Source organism: Macaca mulatta, chromosome 18 (genome assembly GCF_049350105.2).
Source record: "Macaca mulatta isolate MMU2019108-1 chromosome 18, T2T-MMU8v2.0, whole genome shotgun sequence".
NCBI lineage: Eukaryota > Metazoa > Chordata > Mammalia > Primates > Cercopithecidae > Macaca > Macaca mulatta.
In genome coordinates this window covers 16,315,400-16,324,261 of record NC_133423.1, presented here as the reverse complement: position 1 = coordinate 16,324,261, position 8,862 = coordinate 16,315,400, and the positions used below count along the sequence as shown (strand labels likewise).

Here is an 8,862-nt window from a genome sequence, read left to right as displayed (position 1 = left end):
TGTCGTGGGGGTTTGTTGTACAGATTATTTCATCACCCAGGTATTTTGTTCATCTTTAAATTCAATTATTTGTGGGTGTTTTCTTCTTTTTGCTATTGAGTCCTTTGAGTACTTTATGTATTCTGATTATTCAACCCTTTTGGGATGGATCATTTAAAAAAGTTTTTCCCTATTCCATTGGTTGTCACTTTACTTTGTTAATAATTTCCTCAGCTGTCTAGAAGCTTTTTAGCTTGATTTAATCCCATGTGTCTGATTTTGCTTTGGTTGTCTGTGTTTTTCAGTCAAACCCAAATAATCTTTGCCAGACCAATGACCTGAGTGTCTTCTTGATATTTTCTTTTAGTAGTTTCATTGTTTCACATCACACATTAGAGTCTTTAGTTCATCATAATTTGATTTTTGTATATGATTATCCAATATTCTCAGCACCTTTTATTTAAAAAACTGTCCTTTCCCCAGTATATATTCTAGGCACTATTCTCAAAAATGAATTGGCTGTAAATGTGTGAGTTTCTATTTAGGTTCTCTATTCTGCTCCACGAATCCATGTGTCTGTTCTTATGCCATTAATATGCTATTTGGATTACTATGACTTTTCAGCATATTTTGAAGTCAAGTAGTGTGATGTCTCCAGCTTTCTTCTTTTTGCTCAAGATTGCTTTGGCTATTTGGAGTATTTTTGGTTCTATATGAAGTCTAGGATTGTTTGTTCTATTTCTGTGAAGAATATCATTGGCATTTTGATAGAGATTGCATTGAATCTGTAGATAACTTGGGTAGTTTAAGCATTTCAACAATATTAATTCTTCCAATCATGAGCTGGAATATATTTCCATTTGTTTATGTTCTCTTCAATTTCTTTCTTTACTGGTTTATAGTTTTCCTTGTAAAGAAATATAGATTTTTTACTTCTTTGGTTAAATTTACTCATAGGCATCATTTTTGCAGCTATTGTATTGTGATTGCTTTCCTAATTTCTTTTCTAGATTGTTCACTGTTGGTGTATATAAAGTGCTACTGAATTTTATATGCTCATTTTGCAGCCTGTAACTTTGCTGAAGTTGTCTTTAAGTTATAATAGCATTTTAGTGAAGTCTTTAGGTTTTTCTAAATGTATCATGTCATATGTGAAAAAAAATAACGATTTATTTTCCAATTTGGATGCCCTTTATTTCTGTTGCCTAAATGCTCTGATTAGAACTTCTAGTACTGTGCTGAATAAAAGTGATAAAAATGAAGATGATTTTCTTGTTATGGATCTGAGAGGAAAGGCTTTAATTTTTCACTGTTTAGCATGATTGATGTTGGCAGTGTGCTTGTCATATATGGTGTTTATTGTTTTGAGGTATGTTTCTTCCTCATTTTGTTGAGAATTTTTATCACAAAGGAATGTTGAATTTTGTCAAATACTTTTTCAGCACCTACTGAGATGATTATATGATTTTTGTCCTTCATTCTGTTAATGTGATATACCACATTTATTGATTTTCCTATGTTGAAATATCCTTGCATGCCTGGGATGAATCCCACTTGATCATGATAAATGATCTTTTTATCGTGTTTTTGTATTCAGTTTGTTACTATTTTGTTAAAGATATTTACATCTATGCTCATCAGGGATATTAGCCTGTAGTTTTCTCTTTTTGTTGTGTCCTTGCGTATTATTGGCATCAGGGTAATTCTGGCCTCGTAGGATGAGTTTGGAAGAATTTCTTCCCTTTCAAATTTTGTAACAGTTTGAGTAGAATTGTATTAGTTATTCTTTCAATGCTTGACAGAATTTAGCAGTGAAGCCATCTGGTTTTACTTTGATGGGTATTACTGCTTTGATCTCATTACTTATTATTAGTCTGTTCGGGTTTTCTATTTCTTCATAGTTCAATCTTGGCAGGTTCTTTGTGTCTAGTAATTTATCCCATGCTAGGTTTTTCCATTTTGGGGTGTATATTTGTTCATAATAGTTTATAATTTTTTTTTTGCATTTCTGTTGTATCAGTTGTCGTATCTTTTTTGTTGCTGTTTCTTATTAAATTTATTTGGATCTTTTTTCTTGGTTATTGTAGGTAAGTTTACCAATATTGTTTATCTTTTCAGAAAAAATCTTTTGTTTCATTGATCTTCTGTATTTTTCTTATTCCCCACTTTATTTCTTATCTGAAATTGTTATTTCTTTCTTTTTACTAATTCTGGGGTGGATTTGTTCTTCTTGCTTTGCTGATTCTCTCAGGTGCATCACAACGTTTTTTATTCGAAATCTTTCTACTTTGTTGATGTAGTTGTTTATAGCTGTAAACCTTCCTCTTACTACTGATTTTACCATATGCCATATATTTTGGTACATTGTATTTCCATTTTCATTTGTTTTAAAGTATTTTTATTTTCAAAATTATTTATTCATTTATTTTTATATTGGAGGGTTTCTCACCAGAAAATTTGCTAGACAGAATCTAAAAGAGCTGTAACACTTAATAATATATTTTTACATTTCCACCTTAATTTCTTCATTGACCCATTAATTGTTCAGGAACTTGTTGTTTAATTTCCATGTGTCTGTATAGTTTCAAGTTCTTCTTATTTTTATTATCTAGTTTTATAACATTGCAATAATAAAAGATACTTGATATGATTTTGACCCTTTTGAATTTGTTGAAACTTATTTTGTGACCTAACCAATAGTCTCTCCTTGAAAATGCTCCATGTATTGGTGGAAAAAAAAAATGTGTATTCTGGCCGGGCGCGGTGGCTCAAGCCTGTAATCCTAGCACTTTGGGAGGCCGAGACGGGCGGATCACGAGGTCAGGAGATCGAGACCATCCTGGCTAACACAGTGAAACCCTGTCTCTACTAAAAAATACAAAAAAACTAGCCGGGCGAGGTGGCGTGCGCCTGTAGTCCCAGCTACTCGGGAGGCTGAGGCAGGAGAATGGCGGGAACCCGGGAGGCGGAGCTTGCAGTGAGCTGAGATCCGGCCACTGCACTCCAGCCTGGGCGACAGAGCGAGACTCCGTCTCAACAAAAAAAAAAAAAAAAAAAAAAAAAAAAAAATGTGTATTCTGTAGCAGTTGGATAAATTGTCTGTAAATGTCAATTAGGTCCATTTGGTATAGACTGTAGTTCATTTCCAATGCTTCCTTGTTGACTTTTGTCTGGATGATCTGTCCGTTACTGGAAGTGGGTGGTGACATTTTCTACTATTATTGTATTGCAATGTATTTCTCCCTTTAGATATATTAAAATTTCCTTTATATATTTGGGTCCTCCAGTGATGGGAACATCTATATGTACAGTTTTTATACCCTCTTGCTGAACTGACTCTTTTGTCATTATATAGTGACTTTTCTCTTTCTTACAGGATGCTGCCTGTTGGGTGGAGACCTGTCCAAAGCTGTTGGCCAGAACATCTACAGGTAACTTTGTTTCTTCACAACCTGATGTGCAGGGTACAAACACAAGAATCTTGAGATAGAGATAGTCTATTGGAATATAGTCAAATTGTCTTTTAAAAATAATTCTTGGAAGTCATAAAACCTGTTTTTTTTGGTGGAATTCTGTTGTCAATATTGCTAAAACACTTTGAAAGATACACTCGGGTTCAAAGGGAGAAAATAGATACCCCATCTCTTGAAGGACTGTCAGGGTAAGTACATGTAGGATAGAATATGTATCAGTGCAGTTGTTGTTGGACAATTCCATCTAAATACAAGGTATACAAAAGTCAACTATATTCCTATATATTAGGAATGAAGAGTTGGAAAATGAATGATTTGTAAAACATCATTTATAATATCTTAAAAATAACATGACCTAGTTAGATTTAAATTAAAATTGCACATGTAAGAGCTGTACATTAAAAACTACACAATATTGTTGAGATGAGTAAGAGTGCCTAAATACATGCGAACATATTTCACAGCCTTGGATTGAAACTCTCAGTGTTGGTAAAATCTTAGTTTTATCCAAATAGGTCAATTGACTCAAGGCAATTCCATTCAAAATGCTAGTAGGGTTTTGTTTGTTATTATTTTGGGTTTTTGTTTGTTTGATTTTGTAGACAGAGAGTAGAAAATGACAAATAGAGTCTAAAATTTATATAGTAATGCAAAACGTCTATATCAGTAAAAATTGGTATACAGAAATAAAAGTTGTCCACTACCAGAACTAGTGGAGGAAAACTCTGGCAAAGTCTGCAAAAGGAATGGCATTAACACTTTCTACATGTTTGCAGGTGACTTTTTTTTTTTAAATGATAGCAAACATTTGCTACATTCATAATCCCCTCTGTACATTTTTTTAAAAAAATACAAACACTTGTGATACAAATTTTTTGTGCAGATATATGCTATGTAAATGAGAATATAAACTTTTATTCCCAATTTGTCCATTTTCATTATTACAGATGGTGCTATATGCAAAATCATTTATATGATGCCTAATATGAAATGAATATTTATATTTTAATTAACAATAAATTGTATATAGACAAATTAATCCCTTACTTTCTATAAAAATGGTAAAATCTCAGGACAAAATGTTATTTGCCAAGAATCATAAGCTAGGCTACCATGACTTTACAATTAGATATTGTTCTAGAAATGGCTTTTTCTGGCTTACTTAGATTCATATGAGAGACTTCATTTGCAGTTTTAGATGCTTGATGGAGACAGAAACTTAAATATTGAACTACAAAAATAACAAGGTGATGGATATAAATTTTTCTAAAACGCTTCTATTAAATGATGGATATATGATGAAGAATAATACATAAGTATCACTTCACAGTCTCAAAACTAGTAGACTAGAAATATGAATCTCCTGACACCATCTACCCATCTATCCACAACTAAATAAAAGTATTTTATTTGTATTTAAATTTATGAAACCATTCTGGGTTTCTGTGATTCTCTCCATTTGAGCTATATGATTCTAAGTTTTTTCTGCCCCCATATCAGTTATTTCCTTTGATTAGAAACAAAATCAATTAGTCATTTTGGATGTCCTGATGTTAAAATAATACATATTTCTGATTTTTAGGAATCAAAAAAATCATAGCTTCTATCCTATATTTATTTAAACTGTTATGTAATAATTAGGCAGTCTCTGAAATAGCTCAGAAATATTTTTTACTGTTATAATTTGCTATCTCATTTAATATGCTTAAAATATTTAAAAGTATATTAATCTTTTAAATTATGTGTATTATTTTATGACACTTTCAAAACTAACATTGTTTTTGGATATTAGCTTTTGAATTTCCTGATTTGTGGGTTTAATTTTAACTCTAATTGCTCATAATTATACATATTCCCATTGAATTCATGAAAGTATTTTATTAAATGCTTACTTACAGTTGAAAAAATGAAACACACAACATTGTCTTCTTTTAAGTAAGTACTTTCAAAAATCATTTCATTAGAGTATTATAAATGGCACTAGCAAATAGAGACTGCATGTAGGAATAATAATTTGCTTCCCCATGGATATTTTATGTTGTGATAGAATAGAACAAGAGCTTTACCAAATTTTTTTATTATAGAGATCAAATTAGATACTATTCTAAATGTTGTGAAATTATTTTGTTTTAATATTGTGAAATTTACTATCATGTTCTATGAATAAAGATAATAATACTCTCAAAGAAAATATTATTTGTTAATTTTAGAAGAGGGTGAATGCTTGCTATCGGGGCAGCTCTGAACTGTCGTTGGTGACTATTAAGCATTTACAAAATATTGGTGACTGCAAAGGTTTTTATGTGGATAAACATACTACTCACCAAACCTTACAAAACATATATTAGAAATAACTTCAAATAAAGAGAACTTAGCTAATTTGTCCAGAGTTGAATAGAAGGAAATAGGAATACGACTTGAACATTTCATTGTTTGACTTGTCAAACTGAGCTCAAAACAATAAGCTGTACTCACTGGGATTGTCAGATTGAAAATATGGTATATGTATTACAAATACATATATTTTTAAAACTCATCTAATAAATATTTGCTAAAGAAAACTATGTACCATGCATTTATGAAAGATAAATGTTGTAGTTTTGTGCCTGATGTTTGAAACTAGATTTATTGTTCTAGTGTGGTCTTGCAAATATTTGGATCTATTTGCAAGAAGCTTGTAGTATTCTCTCACAGCCTTTTTTTCAGAATCTAGTGATGAGCGAGTAGGGCTTTCCCTGCTTTTCATGTATGTAGGAAACTTGACCTCAGTCATCATTGAAATGAGGGGTCCTCAACCAGGGAGCTGCAGACTAGTATTGGTCCGTGGCCAGTTAGGAACTGGGCTACACAGCGGGAGGTGAGCGGCGTCCAGTGGTGGAGGGAGCATTGATACCTGAGCTCCGCCTCCTGTCACATCAGCAGCAGCAGCAGATTCTCATAGGAGCGCAAGCTATTGGGAACTGCGATACAAGGGATCTAGGTTGCACGCTCATTATTGGAGTCTAATGCCTGATGATCTGATGATCTGAGATGAAACAGTTTCATCCCCAAACCACCTCCCTCACCCGAAACCCCACCCCTGCGGTGAAAAATTGTCTTCCACGAAACAGCCCCTTGGTGCCAAAAAGGTTGGGAACCACTGATCTAAAGTACTTTCTTCATTGTTCTTAGTTTTAATGTTGTACGTACCCCGTTTGCTATTCTCTTACTTTTTAAAACAAATTTCATTCTGTTCTTTCTCACAAATTGTTACATCCTTGATGGCGAACCCCAAATCTCTTCTATCTTGTCATACCAAGTACTTAGAAAAGCACCTTTGCATACTAAGTACTCAAAATCGTTATTGAATGAACGTTTGTTATATACAATTAGCAGTAGTTTAACAATTTTTTTTGTGAATGCAAAAGTAATACAACTTCATTATCATAGAAAGCCATAATGGTTTGGTTCATCAATATTTGAACTATCCTATTACACACTTAGAAAATTTGTTACAGACTGAATCTAATTTGTTACTTAACCATTTCCCTGGAATAAACACACGGCTATATTTGTTGTGAAACAATTTGCGTTTTATAAATGAAAAGAATGAGACATGTTGTTTTCTAAAGTTAGTGGATTTAGATATCTTTGATCTTTAAGGGTCTGAAACATGCGGTTCATACTTCAGATCCACTATCTCCAAGTTGCAACCTTAGCTTCTCTGAACCTGTTTTCTCATCTTTAATATGAGTATAAACATATTTGCCTAATATAGGCATGCAAGCAAGAAGAGGATATGACACCAAAGAAAATGTAATTGTTGGTGATTATTTTAAGGTGGTCAGGAAAGATTGGAGTTATGTGATCTACTTAAACACCTCTATGTCCCTTTGCCCCATTTTGACAATAAAAGGACAAATGTAGCAATTCCAGTCAAATACAGACACAGTGGCTTAGGGGAGAGGGGATAATGGAAGGAAACAGATATTTTCATGGATAGTGGAAGTGGGCAGTGCTGAAATCAGTTGTGGCCCGGCACAAGCTGTGTTAGTGGGGCTGTAGTTTGTCCTACAGCTCCTCCTTATTTAAGTTTTCTCCAGGAAGATTTGTGGAAGAGCTCTTTTCAGAAAGTATATAGACAACTGAATCCAAACGGTGGCATGGATGGACTGTGGTGGACTCCCAGATGTTCCTTTAATAAAAGTCTTCTTTCCACAGCTGCTGGGCATGCATCAGAGCTCAAATTCTCTCTCTGTCCAGCCTTATTTCCGTTCTTTCCCTTCCACAGGTGTTGACACCGGAGGTATTCCTTAGTACACATCCTATGCTCTAAGCTCCATCTGAATCTCTGCTTTCTGGGGAACCCAAACAGTGACACCTCCCCATTCTCTGTCATATGTCTGGCCGCAACTCTAGAGGACTTGCTTTGGGGAGTATTCTCTCACCTTTACCATCAGCTCATCACTATTATCTCACTATTTCCATCAGCATCTGAACGTACATCTCCTGATCTAAAATAAACAAACAAACAAAAAACAAAACAAATCTTCACCTCAAACCCATACAATCTTTGAGCTCAATCCCATTTTAGGATAAAAATCTTTATAGAACTGTTATTGCTTGTTATAGACTGAACTCTGTCCCACGCTGAACTTCCTACATTGAAGCCTAAATCTCTGCCCGATGTGACTATGTTTAGAGGTCATAATGGTGGGACTCTAATACAATAAAACTGATGTCCTTATAAGATGAGGAAGAGACAGAAGAATGTAATGTAAGCCAGAAGCTTATACCTGGATAATATTATCTATCTATCTATCTATCTACAAAATAAATAACAAATATTTTATTGATGCTAAAAAGAGTACTTAATTCCTGAAAAAAATTGTTTAGAAAATATCGCATAGATACCAGAGGACAGGCAACTTATCTCTTTTGGAAAATAAGGCTATTATATTTACTTTCCAGTGTCCTAGTAAACAAACATTCAAGGTTACAACTTACAATGTATTTTTACGGTAACAATATCTCCCATTAAGCACAATACAATACATCTTTTTAAGGATTTTTTGGATGGATTTTTCTCTGAGCCGTATTTAGCCTTGAACAACGCATCCTGATGAAAAAATCTCCTAGAAACTGATGTTGAAAAACAAGAGCTTATGAAATTCCATTTTATCTACAAAGAGATGGCAGTGGAAAAGAAAAAAAAAACTTATAACCAATGAAAAATTGTAACTCTTTTGCTACTAAAAAGTTATTTTATTGTATTAACACACTGTCAGAACATATAAGCCTATTTCACATAGCAACCAATTCTAAAACAATTACACATCTTGCAACACAGCTCCAGAAGTGATCATTGAGCTGTCCTGGATGAAAGCATTCTCTAAAAATAATAGAACTTCATTTTTGAAGGGAGGGGCAT

The 8,862-nt window shown here is 33.4% G+C and overlaps 1 pseudogene; it reads right to left on the bottom strand.

Annotated features, from left to right (window-relative positions):
* Positions 1 to 2,417: 2,417 nt before the first annotated feature.
* LOC114673881 (U7 small nuclear RNA) lies at positions 2,418 to 2,470 on the bottom strand (annotated as a pseudogene).
* Between the last annotated feature and the right edge of the window lie 6,392 nt (positions 2,471 to 8,862).